Here is a 22889-nt window from a genome sequence, read left to right on the forward strand (position 1 = left end):
GTATAAGTGGCTGCATGGGTTGGTGAGTAGCTACATGAGTGTCTATATAGGTTATTAGTTGGTTTTTTGAGTATCAGTATGAGTGTCTGTATGGTTCAGTGGCGGGTATTACGTAGTGCATAGGTGCATGAATGAATGACTCACTGTTTGTATTTGTTGAAGACAGCATGTGTGCAGGACTGTGTGGGTGGATGAGTGTGTGCATGGGTGTGTTAGTGCGTGAATGGCTGTCTCAATAGTGTCTTTATGAGTAACTACATATGTTTTAAACTAGTATATGTGACTATTGGTTTATATAAGTGAGTATATGTGAGAGATTGGAAGAGTTCCTGTATGAATATGTATGTGTTTCTATAAGTGATTGTTTAAAAGACTAAGTATGTGTAAGTTTCTGTAGAAGTAAGTGTGGTGGTGTGTGTATAACTGTATATGCAAGTAAATGGATGTTTGATTCTTTATTAGCATGAGTGACTATGTGTGTGAGTAACTCTATGGAAGAGTGGCGTTGTGTAACAGGATGTATAGGTGTATGAGTACATATGATGAGTGAGTACATGTATGAGTGACTGTATAGGACTGTTGGTGAATGAGTGGAGGTGTATGTGGATCTTAGAATTACTGAATAGGTTGTTGTAACTGGGATTTGTATGTCCATTGTTTTGAAAATTTTAGTTTCTATTTTTGAATGTGTTTATCAAAGGTTATATTAGGGGGAGAGGAGGTCTGCCACTCTATCACAAGGATGATGTCATCAGTAATTTCATCAGTGATGTCATTTGAGATGTCATCAGTGATGTCACTGACCATGTCATGAGTGATGTAATATGTGACATCATCAGCAGTGCATTGCGGGTGCGCGAGTTATAGTTAGCTGAACTAACTGTAACGGGGATATTTCAATGGTTTTGTACGAGTGAAAAGTCAAGTTAACTATAACGCCACTGAAACCTATGTTTTTTTCAGTGAATTTTTAAGGTTTTTTAAATGCTAATTCCTAAATATAACGTGCCTGAAACCTATGGTTTTTCAGTGAATTTCAAAGGTTTTTTAAATGCTAATTTCTAACTATGCCTACAGAGATAGGACATGTGAAGAAAGAAGAAAAAACGCACAGAAAGAAAAAAAAGAAATGCAGAAAGAAGCAACAGAAGTCCTCAAAGACGAAGAAAAGTGCAGGAAGAAGGATAACGTGCAGAAAGAACAAACAGAAGAGCAGAAAGAAGCCTTGTTGCAAAATCATCCTGTACCCTCAACTTTTTCAGACGGATACTGGTGGTAACTGAGTCTGACTAACCAGTCCTAGAGCCAGTGCTATGTTAAAAGACACTCAGAATACAGTGAAAACACCGACATACATACACTAGGGAACACTATGCGTTGGGGTCCCCCTGTGATTAGCATGACCTCCTCTGTAAGCCCTTAGTATATAATAGGGCAGGGGATTAAAACTACCTCTTAAAATGTGCCACAGAGCGTGTTTGCACACGTCACCTCAGGCCCCATTCCCTCCCTTCCCCACTGTGTAAACATGCCCTGTGGCCGGTTTAAGTTGGGAGATTAAGTCCCCTTGAATCCTGAGGGTCCCTAGGGTCCAACTAGACCACTAGGTACCTCCAGTAAGCGCCACAGAGCTGCGTTGCAGAGAGATGTAAAAAGGGGCACGGCCTAGACCACCTCTTTGCAACGCAGCGCAGTGGCGCTTACTGGAAGCACCTGGTGGGCTACTTGGCCCCCAGGGTCCCTCAGGATTGAAGGGGAATTATTTCCCCAACTTAAAACGCATCATAGGGCGTGTTTGCACACGTCACCTCAGGCCCCGTCCCCACCCTTCCCCACTGTGTAAATACGCCCTATGGCCATTTTAAGTTGGGAGATTAGGTCCCCTTGAATCCTGAGGGTCCCTAGGGGCAAAATAGCCCACTAGGTACGTCCAGTAAGCTCCATTGCAGAGAGGTGTAAAAAGGGACACGGCCTGCACCACCTCTCTGCAACACAGAGCAGTGGCGCTTACTGGAAGCACCTTGTGGGCTAGTTGGCCCCCAGGATCCCTCAGGATTGAAAGGGAATTATTTCCCCAACTTAAAACGTGCCACAGGGCGTGTTTGCACACGTCACCTCAGGCCCCCTCCCCTCCCTTCACCACTGTGTAAACGCGCCCTGTGGCCGTTCTAATTTGAGAGATTAAGTCCCCATGAATCCTAAGGGTCCCTAGGGTCAAACTAGCCCACTAGGTACCTCCAGTAAGCGCCACAGAGCTGCGTTGCATAGTGGTGTAAAAAGGAGCGTGGCCTCGGAACACCTGTCTGCAACGCAGCTCCCTGGCGCATACTCGAGATACCTGTTGGGCTAGTTGGCCCTCAGGGACCCTCAGTATTGAAGGGGAATTAATTCCCCAACTTACAACTGGCCAGGGGGCGCGTTTGCAGAGTACTGCAAGGAGGGGGCGTGGCCTCCGGCGCGATGCCGGTCTTTTATTTATTTTATTTTTTTAAGAAGGAGGGCTGTGTGGCCCCCCTTCTTTTTCTAATTTATTGGCCCTGGGGACCCCATCCCCCAGGGCCTGCACCCTAATTTTTTTTTGTTGAAAAAAATTAATTTGGAAGGGGGCCGCGTGGCCCCCCTCCCAAGGCCTTAATCGGCCCCGGGGACCCCAACCCCCGGGTCATGGCATTTTTTTTTTATTCCTTAGGAGGGGGGCTGCGTTGCCCCCCTCCTCAGCCACTTATGGCCCCGGGGACCCCATCCCCCGGGGCAGGCCTTTGTTTTTTATTATTATTTTTTTAATATATTTATAGAAACACCTAGGACATGCTGGACAAACCGTATGTACCTATCACCATGATGATTTGCGTGATATTCATTAAAAGGTGACTATGCATACAATGAATCCAAGTGGAATGTATTTACACCGCTAGTGAAGCTCTGACGTGTCTGACGCCCCCGCCGGTGGGTACTCTCCAAGTAGACACCCTTGCCGTTTATTTATACAAACATGGGTAGCTATTGATGGGCACATTTAATACACACACACACCAAGCCATTCAAAGGGGATTCGACAAAAATTCAACCAAACTATGCAAGAAACCCCCCTCACGGTTAATAAAACACACATCCACCACCGGATGTGTAATACTTTTAATTTTACTCTCTGGAAAGGAGACGAACCTCACTTGAGAGTCACAGCGTGCTCCTGGTTGAGCCCAATGCTGTGTTACACCCAACAGGGCCCGCCGAGTGCCACACACCTCTGTGTTGTATTCCACCAGCTAGTGCGTATGCTATGACAATCTCTAGCCCATGTGCACTGTAACACCACCCAGTGAATATGTCATGCCACACTTACAATCTGGGATCCATATCTGTGCCACAGTGCATATGCAACGTTACACTCCCCAGCACATATTTTACATTACAACTTTAGAGACTAGTTAGGTTACACAACACTGCCCTGTGCATCTTACACTCCAAGGCGCATATCGCATAGCACGCGCTGGTGCCTGTGCTATCTCGCGCTCTCCAATGAATCTGTCATTGCGCACAATGTATTGCATATTATATTTCACGCCCCGGTTCATCTTATATCACACTTTTTGGTGCATAGTTTATACCATATATTATATCTAGTTTTCATTTTCAATCGTGCTCTCAGGACTATAATCTATTTAACACTGCGTCCACCTACCCTTTTCACGGGCATTACATTTTGTGATGGGGGTGGAGGGTCAGGGGGTGTTTCTGCCAAGTGAACCCGGAGTCACAGTCACAAACGTCCTCTTCTTCCTGAATAAAAGTGAGATTATGCTGCATACTTGTTCATATTTTAAGTAGTTCGCACAGACACACATTTTAAAAACAATAAAGTTCCTAATACCCACCTTCTCTGAACAGTTAGCTTGCTGCCCCATCCACCTCCTCCCTATCCTCTGTTGTCTGAATCTGTGGACTAGCCTCCTCCCTTCTGCCATGCATTGTCTGATGTGCTGCCACTGCCCTCCATTTAGCATGATGTACCAGTCCACTCCTCCTGTCCTCCATTGTCCAATTCTATGGCCCATCATTGACCTCCTGCTTAGCCTCTGTGCTTAGCTTGCTGCCACTATTCTCCTTCCCCCTGCTCTCCGATGTCTTTGTGCATGCCCCTGCTCCATCCTTTCTGCCCACCATGTTCCATGGACCTGGTACTCCTATCTACTCTGAGTGTTCTGTTGATCTGCCACTCCCCTCCCACCTGCCTAGCATTGTCAGATGACTGTAACCTGTCCCTGCCACCTCCACCCTGCCGGTCTACATGCCATGCCCCTATCCCCTTCCTCCTATCCTCCATGGTCCATTTTACTGCCACACCCTTCTGCCCTCCCTGGTCTATTGTGCTGCAACTGCTCCTCCTGCCTGCCCCGCGCGGTCTGTTGTGAGGCCCCTTCCCCTGAACTCTCTTGTCTGTGCCCAGGTCCTGACCCTCCCTTGTTTCCTCCATGGTCCTTTGTGCATGCCCCTGCACCCTCCTTCTTGCCCAGCATAGCCATTGTGCTGCCACTAACCCTCCTGCTTGCCATGCATGGTCTTCTGTGCTGCCATGGCCCCTCCCACCTTCCCTGTGTGGTCAGCTAGCTGCCCCTGACCCCCTCCTACCTTCCCTCCATGGTCTGTGTGTATGCCATCATAGTCTCACTGTTGCTCTCCGTGGTGTGTCTTGTTTCTAGTGCCCATCCTGCCTGACCTCCATGGTCATCGTGCTGCTCCTGCCCTGCCCCCTTGCCCCCAACCCTCTGTTTCCATGTGCAGACCCCTATTCCCTCCCTCCTGGCTTGTCTGTTCCATTGTAATGCCCCTGATCCATCCCTCCTGCCCTTTATGGTCTGTTATGCTGCAGCTTTCTCTCCTGTCTGTCCATTATGGTCTGCTTGCTACCATTGCCTCTTTCCCCTCTGTTCTCTGTTGTCCATGTGCATGGTCCTGTCCCCTCCCTATTGCTTTCTATGGATTGTTGTGCTGCACTCCCGTCCCGCATGCCCTGTGTGGTGTATTGTGCTGCTGCAAACTCTGATGCCTGCCCTGTAGGGTCAGTTTGGACTTGCGAACATTTTGAACTTGGTAAAAGGGAGATTTTGAAAACAAACTGGGGTATTGATTTTCCCCTTTGAGTTACATTGAAATATAGGAGATTGTAGACAGGATACAGATCAAATAAACCCCATTTGAGCTTAAAAACATTGGACGTTTTCTGGCTGAAACGGGTCTGTTGGCATGTATGGTTGTACTACCACTGCCTCTTCCTTCTGCCCACAATGGTCTATTATATTGCCACAGCCTCTCTTGCCAGTCCTGTATTGTTGGTTTGTTGCCCCTGCCCCCCTTTCCACTGCCCTCCATAGTCTGTTGTGCTGCCGCTGCCCTTTCTGCCTGCCCAGTGTGGGCAAATTGTTGCCTCTGCACTCTCCTACCTGCCTTCAATTTTCAGAGTCCGTGCCCCTGGCCTCTGCCTCTCAACAGTATCCCAATGAACAACTAGATTGCTAACATTCTATATTTATTACAAAAGTGTGGAACGCCTGACGTCATCTTGATGTATTCAAAACTGTAATACTTAGAGCATTTCCTTTAGAAATTACATATATGAGAGTGTCTTATTTGCATCAAAATTATGGTTAGTGCTCTAAAAAACAAAAATGAGGAAATATTTTCTGAGTTTTCAAATAGCGACAAAGAACTTTTAAATTATTTGTAATCTTTATCTTTTTTTATCCAGTTGACCACTTGATTAAATTTTGCACTCAGGGGAGAGGATGTGGTGTTACTTCCAGAGCTGCAGACTTTGCAACTGGGGAACCAGGTTGGAGTTTCTGCTTCAGCTCAACATTCTGTGATTCTGGGCAAATCACGTAATCTCCCCATGTCTACAACCAAAATGAATTTGATCTTGTGTGATGTTACCAATGCTCATGTAAAGCACTCCAATACCTGACAAGTCTGCACTATATAAAAATGCAAATACACAAAAAATAAGTTTTTTGTACACTTCTGTCATTGGGCTACATGTGGGCTACATCTGGGTGATATTTGTGCTGCATTTGGGCTCTTTTGTCTCTGGTGGCCTTCTTGGGAGATTTATTTGTTATGTAGTTTCCTAATTTCCTCATTTACTGCAGTCTCCTCAGTAGGAAATGCTTTCAGTTTTTTACTTTGATTGCATCAAGAAGGTATTCAGATATGTCACACATTTGCCATAAATTCTGAATGTTAGCACTCTAGTTGCTCATTAGATCACTGTAGTAAAGCTGCTGCTCACCAGGGAAGTCTGCTGCTGGTATTCAAAGTGCATGTTTCAGTCTGCATGTCAGAATTTTTTTATGAAATAGAAGAGGATTTGAGAAGTCAAAATGTGCCCTAATTTTTCTTTCTGCAGCACTAATCATAATTTCTATGGCAAAATTAACCCCCTCATTTTATTCCTTTGTAAATTTATTGTTTTAAGTGTTACCACTTTATTCCAATCAAGATGGCTTCAGGTGTGCCATACTTTTGTCATAAGTAAGATTGTTAGCGCTCTAGTTGTTCGTTAGAACACTCTGGTTCATTCTGTCATTGGGCTATACTGGGCTACATCTGGGTGATATTTGGGCTACATTTGGGCTATTTTGTCTCTGGTGGCCATCTTGGGAGATTTATATGTTATGAAGTTTCCTAATGTCCTCATTTACTGCGGTCTCCTCAGTAGGAAATACTTTCAGTTTTTTTACTTTGGTTCCATCAAGAAGACATTCAGATGTGTCACACATTTGCCATGAATTCTGAATGTTAGCACTCTAGTTGCTCATTAGATCACTGTAGTGAAGCTACTGCTCACCAGGGAAGTCTGCTGCTGGTATTCAAAGTGCATGTTTCAGTTTGCATGTCAGAATTTTTTTATGACATAGAAGAGGATTTGAGAAGTCAAAATGTGCCCTAATTTTTCTTTCTACAGCACTAATCATAATTTCTATGGCAAAATGAACCCCCTCATTTTGTTCCTTTGTAAATTAAATGTTTTAAGTGTTACCACTTTATTCCAATCAAGATGGCTTCAGGTGTGCCATACTTTTGTCATAAGTAAGACTGTTAGCGCTCTAGTTGTTCGTTAGAACACTCTGGGACATTCTGTCATTGGGCAATACTTAGGCTACATCTGGGTGATATTTGTACTACTTTTGGGCTCTTTTGTCTCTGGTGGCCCTTTTGGGAGACTTATTTGTTATGAAGTTTCCTAATTTCCTCATTTACTACAGTCTCCTCAGTAGGAAATACTTTCAGTTTTTTACTTTGATTCCATCAAGAAGGCATTCAGATGTGTCACACATTTGCCATACATTCAGAATGTTAGCACTCTAGTTGTTTATTAGATCACTGTAGTAAAGCTACTGCTCACCAGGGAAGTCTGCTGCTGGTATTGAAAGTGCATTTTCCGGGGGGGCGTGGCTTGCAGCCGAATGTAATGGCCGCAACCTAGCCAAGCTCCTGCCAGCACGACCATATCCCGCATTAATCCGGACACATATCCTGCAGAAACTTACCCACCAGGACTGCTATGAGCATCCGACCTCGGCGGCAATCTCCGGACCGAGTCTGAAGTGGAGCGGCAGCGGCAAGATCGCTCTACGGGCGAGTGACAACGTGGGGCCTGCGGCTGGGAGCAGAGCCGGGGTCTCGCGTTACTAGAAGACCTGCGGCCCGCCTGGACTGGCAAAAGGAGGCGCTTTGGGGCGGCAACGATTGGGAGGCTGCCCTTAGGAGACGGTGTGCTGCATCGCGGTTGAGACCGTCCACGCCAGTGTTGCGCGCACCAGCGGTGAAGCGGCCTGGGACGCCGGGGGCGCTCCGGTCGCTCTCAGCACATCGGCGGCCCCCTGTGGGATCTCGGCGGCCCGATCCCCGGAAAGGCGCAATAATACTGGCACGGGCGCTCCCCCCCCTCAGGGAAGGAATACTCAGAGGTAAGGAGGGTGAGGAGTGACAGTAGCCCTGGAGGGCCGGCCCTTCCCTCTGTCCCTCTTGAGGTGTGGACTGATCCTGGGGGCTGGAGAAGGAGTGTGAAACAATGAGGGACCCAACTGAGAACCCTGGGTCCTGACTGCCTGGATTAAAGTACTCCCTGCAATCCTAAAGAACCCTGTCCCGCCTGCCTGCACAGAGAGAGCGTGAATTGTGACGGTTGGGGAGGCCCCCATATAATTAATCCAGGAAAAGTCGAGACCGCAGGGGGAGCGGTGAACAAGAGTTCAACACGAGACGGCTGATCTCACCCTGAGTACCTCCAAACAATACGGGTGTTCGTACCAGAGTTGCACAGATGCCAGGAGGGAGGCCCTGGGACCCACGAGAAGAGAGCCACTCCCCCCCCCGCGTCAGCGTGCTGGACGGCGACATCCCCAAGGAGCGACGCGCCAAAGATTTTGAATCTGCCAGGCTGGGAAGGCCTGACACCGGCCTGAATCAGTGGTGTCTCACACCTGAGCAGGAAACCCGACACCGCAGGGTGACACATAGTCCCGTGGCACGCGGCGGTGAGTACTGCGCAGGGACTGCGACCCCGCGATCGAGGCCCAATGGGGGGCCGGGGACCCCAGACAACTCAACAAGCAAAGCTCGACAAATATGCCTTCTCAAGAGATGCGACGGATGCGACGGCTCAGCGGACGCCTGCGACTGGAGGCGCCGGTTCGGAAGGCCAGCCAGAAGTCACGCTACTGGACATCATGTCCGCACTGACAAACGTCCAGACTACGGTTGGGTCAATTTCATCAGATGTTTTGTTTCTCAGGGCGGACTTCCAAAAGATGACCTCAAGAGTGACGGGGGTCGAGGCCAAAACGGCGTCCCTCGCCGGGGATACGGCCGCCCTCCAGCGAAAGGTCCACCACTTGGAAGAACAGAACCATATGATGGCAGCCAAACTAGATGACCAGGAAGGTAGATCGAGACGCAACAACGTCCGTATCATGGGAGTTCCGGAGTCTCAAGGGATGCCGGCCATGGACCTCTATGTGGAAGACCTCATCAAGAATCACCTTCAGCCAAGGGGTCTCTCTGGATTCTTCTCAGTGGAACGCGCACACAGAATTCCGGGAGGTAGACCGAAACCCGGGGCTCCCCCTCGACCGATCCTGGCCAGGATCTTCAATTATAGGGACCGCGACGCCATTCTCCAAACAGCTAGAGTGGCTCCGCCTCTGCGCATAGAGAACTCTGTTATCTCTTTCTTTCCAGACTTCACGGCAATAGTCACCAAGCAGAGAAGGAGCTTTCTAGAGGTAAAAAAGGAACTTCAGCGTAGAGAACTGGCATACTCCATGCTTTACCCAGCAAAACTCCGAGTAGTGGCGGATGGTAAGATCCACTTCCTTGATAGGCCTGAAGACGCCCATGACTGGCTGGAGGGTTGGCGGCAAGTTCCCGGGCCGACAAACGGTAAAAGCCAGCAACACCGTCCAACAACAGAAGCAACGACACATGGGCAGAGACGTACGAACAAGGAACCCGACCGCCGCCACACAGATGCAGAGGACTGACCCTCACTGGATGCCTGTCCCCACTCCAATAAAGTTCAGACTTTCAAAATGCCACATCTGTTCGTCTCCTACTGAGAGACCTGGCCCTGTGTGGGTCGCCCTGTGAGGCTCCGACAATGACCCGATACTGATCTAAAAAACGACCTACTGAACCTGAGTTTGAGATGCCTCGATTGCCATAATAATTGACACTATTGCAAAGTCCTGAAGGGAAGGGATGTCTGGCGTGCTCCGGATACTCTATCCCCCTACACGCAAGTACTGTTCATGGGATTAAAGCGCTCTGCACAGTTGGGGTGGCGGGTAGTTGGAAGTCCGTCCAGCAGGGAGGCAGGGTGGGGGGTGGAAGGGGGGGACTCCGAGTTTGGTACAGTTGGAATTTGTATTTTTCTTTTTTTGACTAGGTTTAGTTGTTACAGGCTGGCACCAGGTACATTGGGGTTACTCACAGGGAATTCGCCATCTCACATACACAAATCTAATGCCTCGGAACGGCCTTAGAGTCCGGGGGGCCGAATTGCCCGGCTCCACGCAATTGAGTCTGGACGACAATCATAAACCCTGCCCCTCCCTCACTCTTATATCCTGGAATGTCAACGGCCTAGGCAATAAAATCAAACGAGGGCTTGTGCTGCACCACCTTAAGAGACACACCCCATCTGTTGTCCTCCTACAAGAAACCCACCTAGTAGGGACCTCCACTAAAGCACTCGACCGCTGGGGTTTCAAAATGGTCGTACACTCCGAATTTACCATGGGATCCCGAGGGGTGGGAATTTTAATACGTAAAGGCTGCCCGCTGATCATACAAGACACTCAGACAGATGATCAGGGACGTTTTGCTACAATGTCATGTCAATGGGAGGGGCGAACCTACAACTTAGGTGCAGTATACATACCTCCCGCACTTCACGCTTTGGCCCTCTCCGCTTTAGGCGAGTTCCTGCTCACTCTCCCTCCCGGGGAACTTATTATAGGGGAAGACTTCAACGCAGTCCTTAATGCCTCTCAGGATAGCTTGCCGGCGCGAGATCAAGGGAAGGCCCCTACACATTTACGAGACTTTGCGGACGCAATGGGCCTTGTCGACGTCTGGCGTACACGGTACCCGATGGCGCGTCAATACACATATCATTCAGGTGTTCACAACAGTCTGTCCAGGATAGACTACATCCTCTCATCCCCGACAAGCCTAGCGGCTTTCTCCGAAATCACGCACCTTCCCAGAGGGATATCCGATCACTCCCCCTTATTAGTGACATATGCATCACGGCACGCGGGACGTAGACGTATTTACCCGATTTACCCAGGGTACCTCAAAGACCCAACTATTAAGAAACAGCTGCGAAAAATTCCAGAACAATACTTCCGCCAAAACACGCATTCAGTTGACTCCCCTGGTAACTATGGGAAGCGTATAAGACGGTCCTACGAGGGCAAGCAATATCTATAATAACATCGCACAAACATGACAAGGCCCACCACATGCTGGAATTGGAGAGAGCAGTTGGCAAGGCTGAAGAAGAACACACCAAAACACAGACTGTTGAGACTACACATAGACTAGATTTGGCCAAGCAAGCGTTTAGGGACTACACATGTGAGGAAGCCAGGGGGAGAGTCCAGAAAACACAACACACAACTTATGAGATGGGGGACAAGGCCAGTAAGCTACTGGCCTGGCTTGACAAGAAAGAGCGCGCCAGTCGTTGGGTGGCCCATTTGCACTTATCTTCTGGGGAGAATGTAACGGACCCGCAAGATATAGTGACTGCCTTTGCAAGCCACTACGAGGCAGTCTACACACCATCCACTAACGCCACAGTGGCGGAGAATTTAGAATTTCTTAGAGACATTCGGCTGCCTACCTTGACGCCCGGAGACGCCGAATCATTAGACGAGCCCTTTACGGCAGATGAAATCATCGCCGCAATTAGAGGTCTCCAATCCGGCAAAGCCCTTGGTCCCAACGGCATTCCCGTAGAACTGTATAAAACAGAGGGAGAAAGACTGGGACCCCACCTACTGAAAATGTACGAAGATAGCCTAGATAAGGGAATACTGCCAAAAGATCAAAGGACAGCAACCCTAGTGACGATCCCAAAACTCGGCAAACCCCCTCAGGAGTGTGCCTCATACCGTCCCATCTCACTCCTCAATGCAGAGGCAAAAATCTTAGCGAAAGTGCTGGCCAATAGGCTTCAGCCACACCTCGCGTCACTAATCCACCCGGATCAGTCAGGGTTCATGCCTGGCCGCAACACGGCAATGAACTTACGAAGGCTCCACGGGGTATTGGCTCGAATGTCTACTATCCGCGAGGACGCAGTTATTCTTTCGTTGGATGCCAGCATGGCTTTTGACCGGGTGGAGTGGCCCTTTATGTTCGCAGTGCTCCAACGCTTTGGCTTTGGGCCCAACTTTCGTGCTTGGATCCAATTGCTGTACACACAACCCCTGGCACATGTTGTGGTCAATGGGCGCATCTCAGAGGACTTCCCTCTGGGGCGTGGGACCAGACAAGGATGTCCTCTGTCCCCGCTCCTATTTGCCCTGGTACTCGAGCCCCTGGCGGCCTGGATACGAAATGACCCAGTGATACGAGGGCTGCGATGGGCGGAGGGGTGGGAGGACCGTATATCACTGTACGCAGACGATATATTACTATATGTGGCCTCCCCCAGCCGCTCCATCAACTGTCTACTAGACATATGTGCTGCCTATGGCAGGTATTTGGGCTACGCGATTAACTGGGCGAAATCGGTTCTGTTTCCTCTCCACGGGTTCCCTCCACGTCTACCAGGGAGAGTGTCGATACAGCTGGGGAGAGACGGCTTTAAGTACCTGGGTATTCACATTACTCCGGATCCTACTTTATTTTATGAGAAAAACCTCCAGCCCCCACTCAGGAGATTTAAAGACAACGTGAAGCATTGGCATACACTACCCCTTACACTCCTGGGCCGGGCAGCCCTATACAAAATCATGGCTCTCCCGAGATTCCTATACGCCCTGCAAAATACACCTACCCCGGTCCCTGATTCCTATTTTAGGGCGGTCGAGGCGGAGGTGGGACAGCTCCTCTGGGGTGGAAAACCTTTATCCAAACTTACAAGGAGCTGGTACGACGGTGGAATAGCCTTGCCCAGTATACGACAGTACTACTGGGCCTCACAACTTATTATAGTAAACCAATGGCTTCACGCCCCTCGGGATGAGCCGTCTCTCCGGCTCGACCGGCATGCTTTTGGGACTGGGGGACCGCTAAGGGCCCTTTACCACAGGAACAAAAAAGATATATGGAGGGGTCCAACCGCGCACACAATCCACACATGGTTCATAGAGCAACGAGCGCTCGGGTGGGAAGGAGTAATGACACAACACACACCATTATGGGATACACCAAAACTGGGTACACTCCGCAATAGCAAGGGGTTTGCACAATGGGACTTGATCGGAATCTCCAGAGTTGGGGACCTGTGGAAAAAAGTAGACGTGGTGACATTTACTCAACTACAGACGACATATCAAATGGCCGATACAGAACTCTTCCGTTATACACAAATTAAGCATGCACTCACAAGGGCAATACATAGAGGCACGGCTCTTCCTGAATCGTCCCCGCTCGAGGACTGTCTTCTTACGGACCACCTTACCAAGAAAGCCATTTCCCTCACCTACCGCAAACTTATTAATAACCAAAAAGACCCCACACTAGCTCTGCGGGATAAATGGCGGGCAGACCTTGGAGACATAGATGAACAGGACTGGCAGGAAGCACTAGTGTCCCCGAGGGAGGTGGCGATCCCGTCCCGGCTACGGCTGGTACAGCTGAAGGTCCTACACAGGACATACTACACTAGGGCTATGCTCCACAAAATCGGTCGAGCTACAACACCACTTTCTCTGCGCGGCTGTGGGGCAAGGGGTACATTCTACCATACATTCTGGGAATGCCCGCACCTAGCATTTTTTTGGGAGGAGGTAATGGACACAATTACGAGTGTGAGTGGTTTCCCAGTTCCTCCCGAACCAAAGCGGTGCCTCCTCAATATATGGGAACCGACTGACCTGAATCATGCAGCACAAGACTCGGCAACTTTGGGGATCATGCTGGCAAAACGTAATATTGCACAACACTGGGGGGTACCGACGGCTCCCCAGAGGGGACGATGGTGTCGGGACATGGATAGCTCAATGCTGGCCGAAAAAGCAGTCTTCATACGCAGAGGGGGTCCCCAAAAGTGGGCACGGGTATGGGGTAGATGGAACTCATTCCGTGGTAACATCTGTGCCCCTCCAACACCAGACTCGGACCTTGACCTGAGCGATTAACCCAAGGGGTTCAACAAGGAGGCGAAGCAAAGGCCGGGATCGGCGCTCTGAAAATTTTTCTCTTGCTATATCTTAGTATGTAACTTACAACACTTTGTGATATTATTATACCTGTGTAACTGACCCGCACTGGACTCATATGATGTAGGCAATGCCTAATGTACCCAGCTATTTCTTTTGTATTATTTTATTTTTGTTACTGATAATAAAATGTTTCTAAAAAAAAAAAAAAAAGTGCATGTTTCAGTCTGCATGTCAGAATTTTTTTATGAAATAGAAGAGGATTTGAGAAGTCACTCAAAATGTGCCCTGCTTTTTCTTTCTGCAGCACTAATCATACTTTCTATGGCAAAATGAACCCCCTCATTTTGTTCCTTTTTAAGTTAAATGTTTTAAGAGTTACCACTTTATTCCAATCAAGATGGCTTCAGGTGTGCAATACGTTTGTCAGAAGTAGGACTGTTAGCGCTCTAGTTGTTCTTTAGAAAACTCTGGGAAGCTGCAGTAGAACACAGAGGAATCAACTGACAGTCTCTGCCTTTGCTGGATGTACATGTTTTACTGAGAATGTCAGACTTCATTCTCACATGACTGAGAAAGATAATGTGAATTTACAGAAAATATGCTCTCAGTTTAGCTTATAGATCACCTTCCAAACCACTGTGGGAAAAGCATGAGAAAATCGTTTTCTCTCAAACATGATTCATGATGTCACAGCAGAAGGCTTTTTCACATGGTAAAATGACCTTAGCACACACCACAATTCCTAAAATGAGTATGGTACCATCAACAAATGATTTATAATGTAACTAAAGTCTTAAAACCTTCTATTAACTGCAATGCTTTTTAATGAGGTGCTATCACGTATATTGGTCCCAAGATGGCTGTCAACACTTCTTGGATGAAGTACTGACAGCCAATCAGATCTCACGATGAGCTGTGTGGTTAGGCTCCGCCCAGATATATCTATCTTTTTAACTCTAATTTTCTCAGGAACTACTGAACAGATTTACACCATTTAAGCAAAAGGCATGAGTCTGAACTGAGAACTACCTCTTTGGCAAATTTGGTGTAATTCCGTTCAGCAGTTCGGGCTGTAGCTGCGTCAACAGGTCCTATGGAAAAATGCATGGGGAAAAAGCGTTTTGGGACCCCCCTTTTTTCTCGGCCCCGCTTGACGAATCACCGTGAAATTGTCAGGATAGGAGCGGACCAGAGCTGGCCAATAGTTTTGAAAATTTCGCGAAGATTCGTCAATCTGCGCCAACGTTATTCCAAATAGAATGTTGCGGATTTCCTATGGAAAGTAGGTCCTAACTATAACTACCTACTGGCGACAGCCAGTAGGTAACATATACATATATATATATATATATATATATATATATATTCACTGAAAAAACCATAGGTTTCAGGGGTGTTATAGTTAGCTGGACTTTTCACTTGTACAAAACCATTGAAATTCCCCCGTTATAGTTAGTTCAGCTAACTATAACTCGCGCGCCCGCAATGCACTGCTGATGACGTCACATATTACATCACTCATGACATGGTCAGTGACATCACTCATGACATCACTGATGACATCTCAAATGACATCACTGATGACATCACTGATGACATCATCCTTGTGATAGAGTGGCAGACCTCCTCTCACCCTAATATAACCTTTGATACACACATTCAAAAATAGAGAGTAAAATTTTCAAAACAATGGACATACCAATACCAGTTACAAAAACCTCTTCAGTAATTCTAAGATCCACATACACATCCACTCATTCACCAACAGTCCTATACAGTCACTCATACATGTACTCACTCATCATATGTACTCATACACCTATACATCCTGTTACACAATGCCACTCATCCATAGAGTTACTCACACACATAGTCACTCATGCTAATAAAGAATCAAACATACATTTACTTGCATATACAGTTATACACACACCACCTTACTTACTTCTACGGAAACTTACACATACTTAGTCTTTTAAACAATCACTTATAGAAACACATACTTATTCATACAGGAACTCTTTCAATCTCTCACTCTCACATATACTCACATATATACACCAATAGTCACATATACTAGTTTAAAACATATGTAGTTACTCATAAAGACACTATTGAGACAGTCATTCACTCACTAACACACCCATACACACACTCATCCACCCATACAGTCCTGCACACATGCTGTGTTCAACCCATACAAACAGTGAGTCACTCATTCATGCACCTATGCACTACGTAATACCCCCCACCGAACCATGCAGACACTCAGACTGATACTCAAAAAACCAACTAATAACCTATATAGACACCCATGTAGCTACTCACCAACCCATGCAGCCACTTATACACAAAGTGAGAGACTGATACAGATATTTACATATTTAAACATTACTCACTAAGCCATGTATTCACTATGATACACTTAATCAGTCAGTTACACAATCAATTTTTCAAAAACAAATCATCCATTTAGACACTTATATACCCATTTATTCTTCCATCGACCTTGAGATATACATATATAAAACATATTTAATTTTCAGAAAAACACACATTCACTGGATGATGTCATCAGTGATGTCATCAGTGATGTCATTTGAGATGTCATCAGTGATGTCATGAGTGATGTCACTGACCATGTCATGAGTGATGTAATATGTGACGTCATCAGCAGTGCATTGCGGGCGCGCGAGTTATAGTTAGCTGAACTAACTATAACGGGGGAATTTCAATGGTTTTGTACAAGTGAAAAGTCCAGCTAACTATAACACCCCTGAAACCTATGGTTTTTTCAGTGAATTTCTGAGGTTTTTTAAATGCTAATTCCTAACTATAACGTGCCTGAAACCTATGGTTTTTTCTGTGAATTTCAAAGGTTTTTTAAATGCTAATTTCTAACTATGCCTACAGAGATAGGACATGTGAAGAAAGAAGAAAAAATGCACAGAAAGAAACAAAAGAAGTGCAGAAAGAAGCAACAGAAGTCCTCAAATACGAAGATAAGTGCAGGAAGAAGGATAACGTGCAGAAAGAACAAAAAGAAGAGCAGAAAGAAGCCTTGTTGCAAAATCATCCTGTACCCTCAACTTTTTAAGACGGATACTGGTGGTAACTGAGTCTGACTAACCAGTCCTAGAGCCAGTGCTATGTTAAAAGACACTTAGAATACAGTGAAAATACCTACATTCACTAGGGAACATTATGCGTTGGGGTCCCCCTGTGATTAGCATGACCTCCTCTGTAAGCCCCTAGTATATAATAGGGCATGGGGATTAAAACTACCTCTTAAAACAGGCCACAGGGCGTTTTTGCACACGTTAACTCAGGCCCCGTCCCCTCCATTCACCACTGTGTAAACACGCCCTGTGTCCATTTTTAGTTGGGAGATTAAGTTCATTTGAATCCTGAGGGTCCCTAGGGTCCAACTAGCCCACTAGGTACCTCCAGTAAGTGCCACAGAGCTGCGTTGCAGAGAGGTGTAAAAAGTGGCACGGCCTGGACCACCTCTCTGCAATGCAGCTCAGTGGCGCTTACTGGAAGCACTTGGTGGGCTAGTTAGCCCCCAGGGGCCCTCAGTATTGAAGGGAAATTATATCCCCAATTTAAAACGTGCCATAGTGCGTGTTTGCACACGTCACCTCAGGCCCCGTCCCCTCCCTTCACCACTGTGTAAACGCGCCCTGTGGCTGTTCTAAGTTAAGAGATTAAATCCCCTTGAATCCTAAGGGTCCCTAGTGTCAAACTAGACCACTAGGTACCTCCAGTAAGTGCCACAGAGCTGCGTTGCAGAGAGGTGTAAAAAGGGGCTTGGCCTCAGAACACCTGGCTGCAGCGCAGCTCCCTGGCGCATACTGGAGATGCCTGTTGGGGGCGCGTTTGCAGAGTGCTGCACGGAGGGGGCATGGCCTCTGGCACGATGCCAGTCTTTTATTTATTTTAGTTTTTTAAGAAGGGGGGCTGTTTGGTTCCCCTTCTTATTCTAATTTATTGGCCCTGATGACCCCATCCCCCAGGGCCAGTCTCCTAATTATATTTTTTTGACCCCAATCCCCAGGGCCGGCCACTGTTTTTTATTATTTTAAAAAAATATATATTCATAGACACACCTAGGACATGCTGGACAAACCGTACGTACCTATCACCATGACGATTTGCGTGATATTCATTAAAAGGCGACTATGCATGCAATGAATCCACGTGGAATGTATTTACACCACTAGTGAAGCTCTGACATGTCTGATGCCCTACCGTGCCTAATCCTGGTAGACACCCTTGTCGTTTATTTATACAAACATGGGTAGCTATTGACGGGCACATTTAATACACATGCACACCAAGCCATTCAAAGGGGATTCGACAAAAATTCGACCAAAACTATGCAAGAAACCCCCCTCACGGTTAATAAAACACACATCCACTGCCGGATGTGTAATACTTTTTATTTTACTCTCTGGAAAGGGGACGAACATCACTTGAGAGTCACAGCGTGCTCCTGACAGAGCCCAATGCTGTGTTACACCCACCATTGCCTGCCGAGTGCCACACACCTCTGTGTTGTATTCCACTAGCTAGTGCATATGCTATGACACTCTCTAGCCCATGTGCACTGTAATACCACCCCGTGAATATGTCATGCCACACTTGTCTTCGCACGGGTTATATTGCCCCATCTAACGTGCCTTTCTCGATGCCTATGTTATAACGCACAGTGCTATGCCAGACATATTACAATCTGGGATCCATATCTTTGTCACAGTGCATATGCAACGTTACACTCCCCAGCACATATTTTATATTACAACTTTAGAGACTAGTTAGGTTACACAACACTGCCCTGTGCATATTACACTCCAAGGCGCATATCGCATAGCACGCGCTAGTGCCTGTGCTATCTCGCGCTCTCCAATGAATCTGTCATTGCGCACAATGTATTGCATATTATATTTCACGCCCGGTTCATCTTATATCACACTTTTTGGTGCATAGTTTATACCATACACTATATCTAGTTTTCATTTTCAATCGTGCTCTCAGGACTATGTTCTATATAACACTGTGTTCACCTACCCTTTTCACGGGCATTACATTTTGCGATAGGGGGTGGAGGGTCAGGGGGTGTTTCTGCCAAGTGAGCCCGGAGTCACAGTCACAAACGTCCTCTTCTTCCTGAATAAAAGTGAGATTATGCTGCATACTTGTTCATATTTTAAGTAGTTCGCACAGACACAATGTTTTAAAAACAATAAAGTTCCTAATACCCGCCTTCTCTGAACAGTTAGCTTGCTGCCCCATCCCCTTCCTCCCTATCCTCTGTTGTGTGAATCCATGGACTAGCCTCCTCCCTCCTGCCATGCATGGTCTGATGTGCTGCCACTGCCCTCAATTTAGTATGATGTACCAGTCCACTCCTCCTGCCCTCCATTGCCCAATTCTATGCCCCATCATTGACCTCCTGCTTAAACTCTGTGCTTAGCTTGCTGCCCCTATTCTCCTTCCCCCTGCCCTCCGATGTCTTTGTGCATGCCCCTGCTCCATCCTTTTTGCCCACCATGTCCCATGGACCTGCCACTCCTGTCTACTCTGAGTGTTCTGTTGAGCTGCCACTCCCCTCCCACCTGCCTAGCATTGTCAGATGACTGTAACCTGTCCCTGCCACCTCCACCCTGCCTGTCCACATGCCATGCCCCTATCCTCTTCCTCTTGTCCTACATGGTCCATTGTACTGCCACACCCTTCTGCCCTCCCTGGTCTGTTGTGCTGCAACTGCTCCTCCTGCCTGCCCCGTGTGGTCTGTTGTGAGGTCCCTTCCCCTGAACTTTCTTGTCTGTGCACAGGTCCTGACCCTCCCTTCTATCCTCCATCGTCCTTTGTGCATGCCCCTCCACCCTCCTTCTTGCCCATCATAGCCATTGTGCTGCCACTAACCCTCCCACTTGCCATGCATGGTATTCTGTGCTGCCATGGCCCCTCCCACCTTCCCTGTGTGGTCAGTTAGCTGCCCCTGACCCCCTCCCACCTTCCCTCCATGGTCTGTGTGTATGCCATCACAGTCTCACTGTTGCTCTTCATGGTGTGTCTTGCTTCTAGTGCCCATCCTGCCTGACCTCCATGGCTATCTTGCTGCTCCTGCCCTGCCCCCTTGCCCCCAGCCCTACTCCCTCCCTCCTGGCTTGTCTGTTCCATTGTAATGCCCCTGATCCGTCCCTCCTGCCCTTTATGGTCTGTTATGCTGCAGCTTTCTCTCCTGTCTGTCCATTATGGTCAGCTAGCTACCATTGCCTCTTGCCCCTCTGTTCTCTGTTGTCCATGTGCATGGTCCTGTCCCCTCCCTCTTGCTTTCAATGGATTGTTGTGCTGCACTCCCGTCCTGCATGCCCTGTGTGGTGTATTGTGCTGCTGCAAACCCTGATGCCTGCCCTGCAGGGTCAGTTTGGTGCACCTCTCCATGTCCCTCCTGTCCTCTGTTATCCAAGTCCATGTCCCTATCCCATTTCCTTCCATGATCCAATGTACCATACTTGCGAACATTTTGAACTTGGTAAGAGGGAGATTTTGAAAAAAAACTGGGGTATTGATTTTCCCCTCTGAGTTACATTGAAAAAGAGGATATTGTAGACAGGAGACAGATCAAATAAAGCCCATTTGAGCTTAAAAACATTGGACGTTTCCTGGCTGAATCGGGTCTGTTGGCATGTATGGTTGTACTACCATTGCCTCTTCCTTCTGCCCACAATGGTCTATTACATTGCCACAGCCTTGAAGGAGGGTAGATTTTGTATCACAGGGGGCCCCTGGCCCGTTCTGTCCACACCTGGAGTATGAGACCCTTGTCCTTGCCCTGCCAGCTGCATTTGTAGGCCGTATTAAATTGACCAGCGGGTCCTGTGTTGCTATATAATTATCCTGAGACATCCTTACCACTCAGCCAGCATAAAACCCCTGTGTAGGCCCTTCTGTTCAATATGTAGGCCTCTTTGTTAAATTGACCATAGCTCTGCAATTTTAGTGTATAGCAGTCTGAAGGCAGGTCTGCGAGGCCTTCTGATCCAAACTAGTAGCCCCCACCCTACCCGAGTGCTCTGTGCTCGGTATCAAAGTTCAACATCCCCCTGAAGCTGTCGACATACAGTAGGCTGCATCCTGGACTGGTACTTGCTTCCTGGGCAGGATTCCCGCTTTTAAGGAAGTGGCAACCGCAGAGCGTCAAGTTAGGAGAACTGAAGAGATTTTATACATGAATATATTGAATTCCCGTACAATACCCATTATTTTCTGCTTGCTCTATGGAACTTACGAGAAGCGATTGGCCTGAGAGACTGACCTTTTCACCCAGTCCATTGTCAGCATTAAGTGGGTAAATGACGAAATGTCTGGTAAAATCTGCAGACGAAGCTTTTGGGTAGCATACGTAGGTAGATGTAGCGTGCAAAGGAGCCCACAAAATGATATAAAAAGGGAGCACCCACAGATATCGACGGACTACCTCGCCGTCTGTATGTAGGTTAACAGGCAGTGCAGGTTTTCCCCAAGAGCTGGGAGCTCTTGTCTTCCTTTGCTTAAAATGTCTTGCTCTGCTTTGCTTGAAGTATCTTATTCTATTTTACCTATATGAAATGTCATGTTATGTTTAACCATTGTTCTCTTTACTTTTGCATTTAAAAGATTTTGTATTGTAATTGCAGGAATGCTTGCTCTAAGAGTAAACGTGAGTGTTCCTAGGTAACATTTTCCTTGGTGTAACTTGTTTCTCATGATGCATTTATAGATGTGTTTCTCTCTCTCTCTGTCAGTACATTAATTGAGATACAGAGAATATTATGACAGCTGTATGATTATCTGGATTCTGTATTTTGTACTTTATGTCTCTATTCTGCGGTTTCTTTGAAGTTGCATCTTCTCATTAAACTGCCATTGTATTCTGCCTCCAATTCCATGTCTCATATGTCTGTTTTCTTCATTTTTGGAGCAAGCGTTCCTAGGCACCCCGGCTCAAATTAAGGTGCCCCTTTTGTCCCTGACTCACTCTCCTGCTCAGTTCTGTGGTGGCTCCCGGGGATCTGGGGACCGCCCCTAGCTTCCTTGACCCGTAATAGATCTTCCCTCCAACAGCCTCTCTTGCAAGTCCTGTATTGTTGGTTTGTTGCCCCTGCCCCCCTTTCCACTGCCCTCCATAGTCTGTTGTGCTTCCACGGCCCTTCCTGCCTGCTCAGTGTGGTTAAATTGTTGCCTTTGCACCCTCCTACCTGCCTTCAATTTTCAGAGTCCGTGCCCCTGGCCTCTGCCTCTCAACAGTATCCTAATGAACAACTAGATTGCTAACATTCTATATTTATTACAAAAGTGTGGAACGCCTGACATCATCTTGATGTAATCAAAACTGTAATACCTAGAGCATTTCCTTTAGAAATTACATATATGAGAGGGTCTTATTGGCATCAAAATTATGGTTAGTGCTCTAAAAGACTAAAATAAGGACATATTTTCTGAGTTTTCAAATAGCGACAAAGCACTTTTAAATTATTTGTTATCTTTATGTTTTTTTATCCAGTTGACCACTTGATTAAATGTTGCACTTAGGGGAGAGGATGTGGTGTTACTTCCAGAACTGCAGACTTTGCAACTGGGGAACCAGGTTGAAGTTTCTGCTTCAGCTCGACATTCTGTGATTCTGGTCAAATCACTTAGTCTCCCCATGTCTACAACCAAAATGAATTTGTTCTTGTGTGATGTAACCAATGCTCATGTAAAGCACTCCAATACCTGACAAGTCTGCACTATATAACACTGCAAAAACACAAAATAATAAGTGTTTTGCACACTTCTGTCATTGGGCTATATTTGGGCTACATCTGGGTGATTTTGGGCTACATTTGGGCTCTTTTGTCTCCGGTGGCCATCTTGGGAGATTTATTTGTTATGAAGTTTCCTAATTTCCTCATGTACTGCAGTCTCCTCAGTAGGAAATGCTTTCAGTTTTTTACTTTG

The sequence above is a fragment of the Triturus cristatus genome, chromosome 8 (assembly GCF_964204655.1).
Source record: "Triturus cristatus chromosome 8, aTriCri1.1, whole genome shotgun sequence".
In the NCBI taxonomy this organism is placed as follows: domain Eukaryota; kingdom Metazoa; phylum Chordata; class Amphibia; order Caudata; family Salamandridae; genus Triturus; species Triturus cristatus.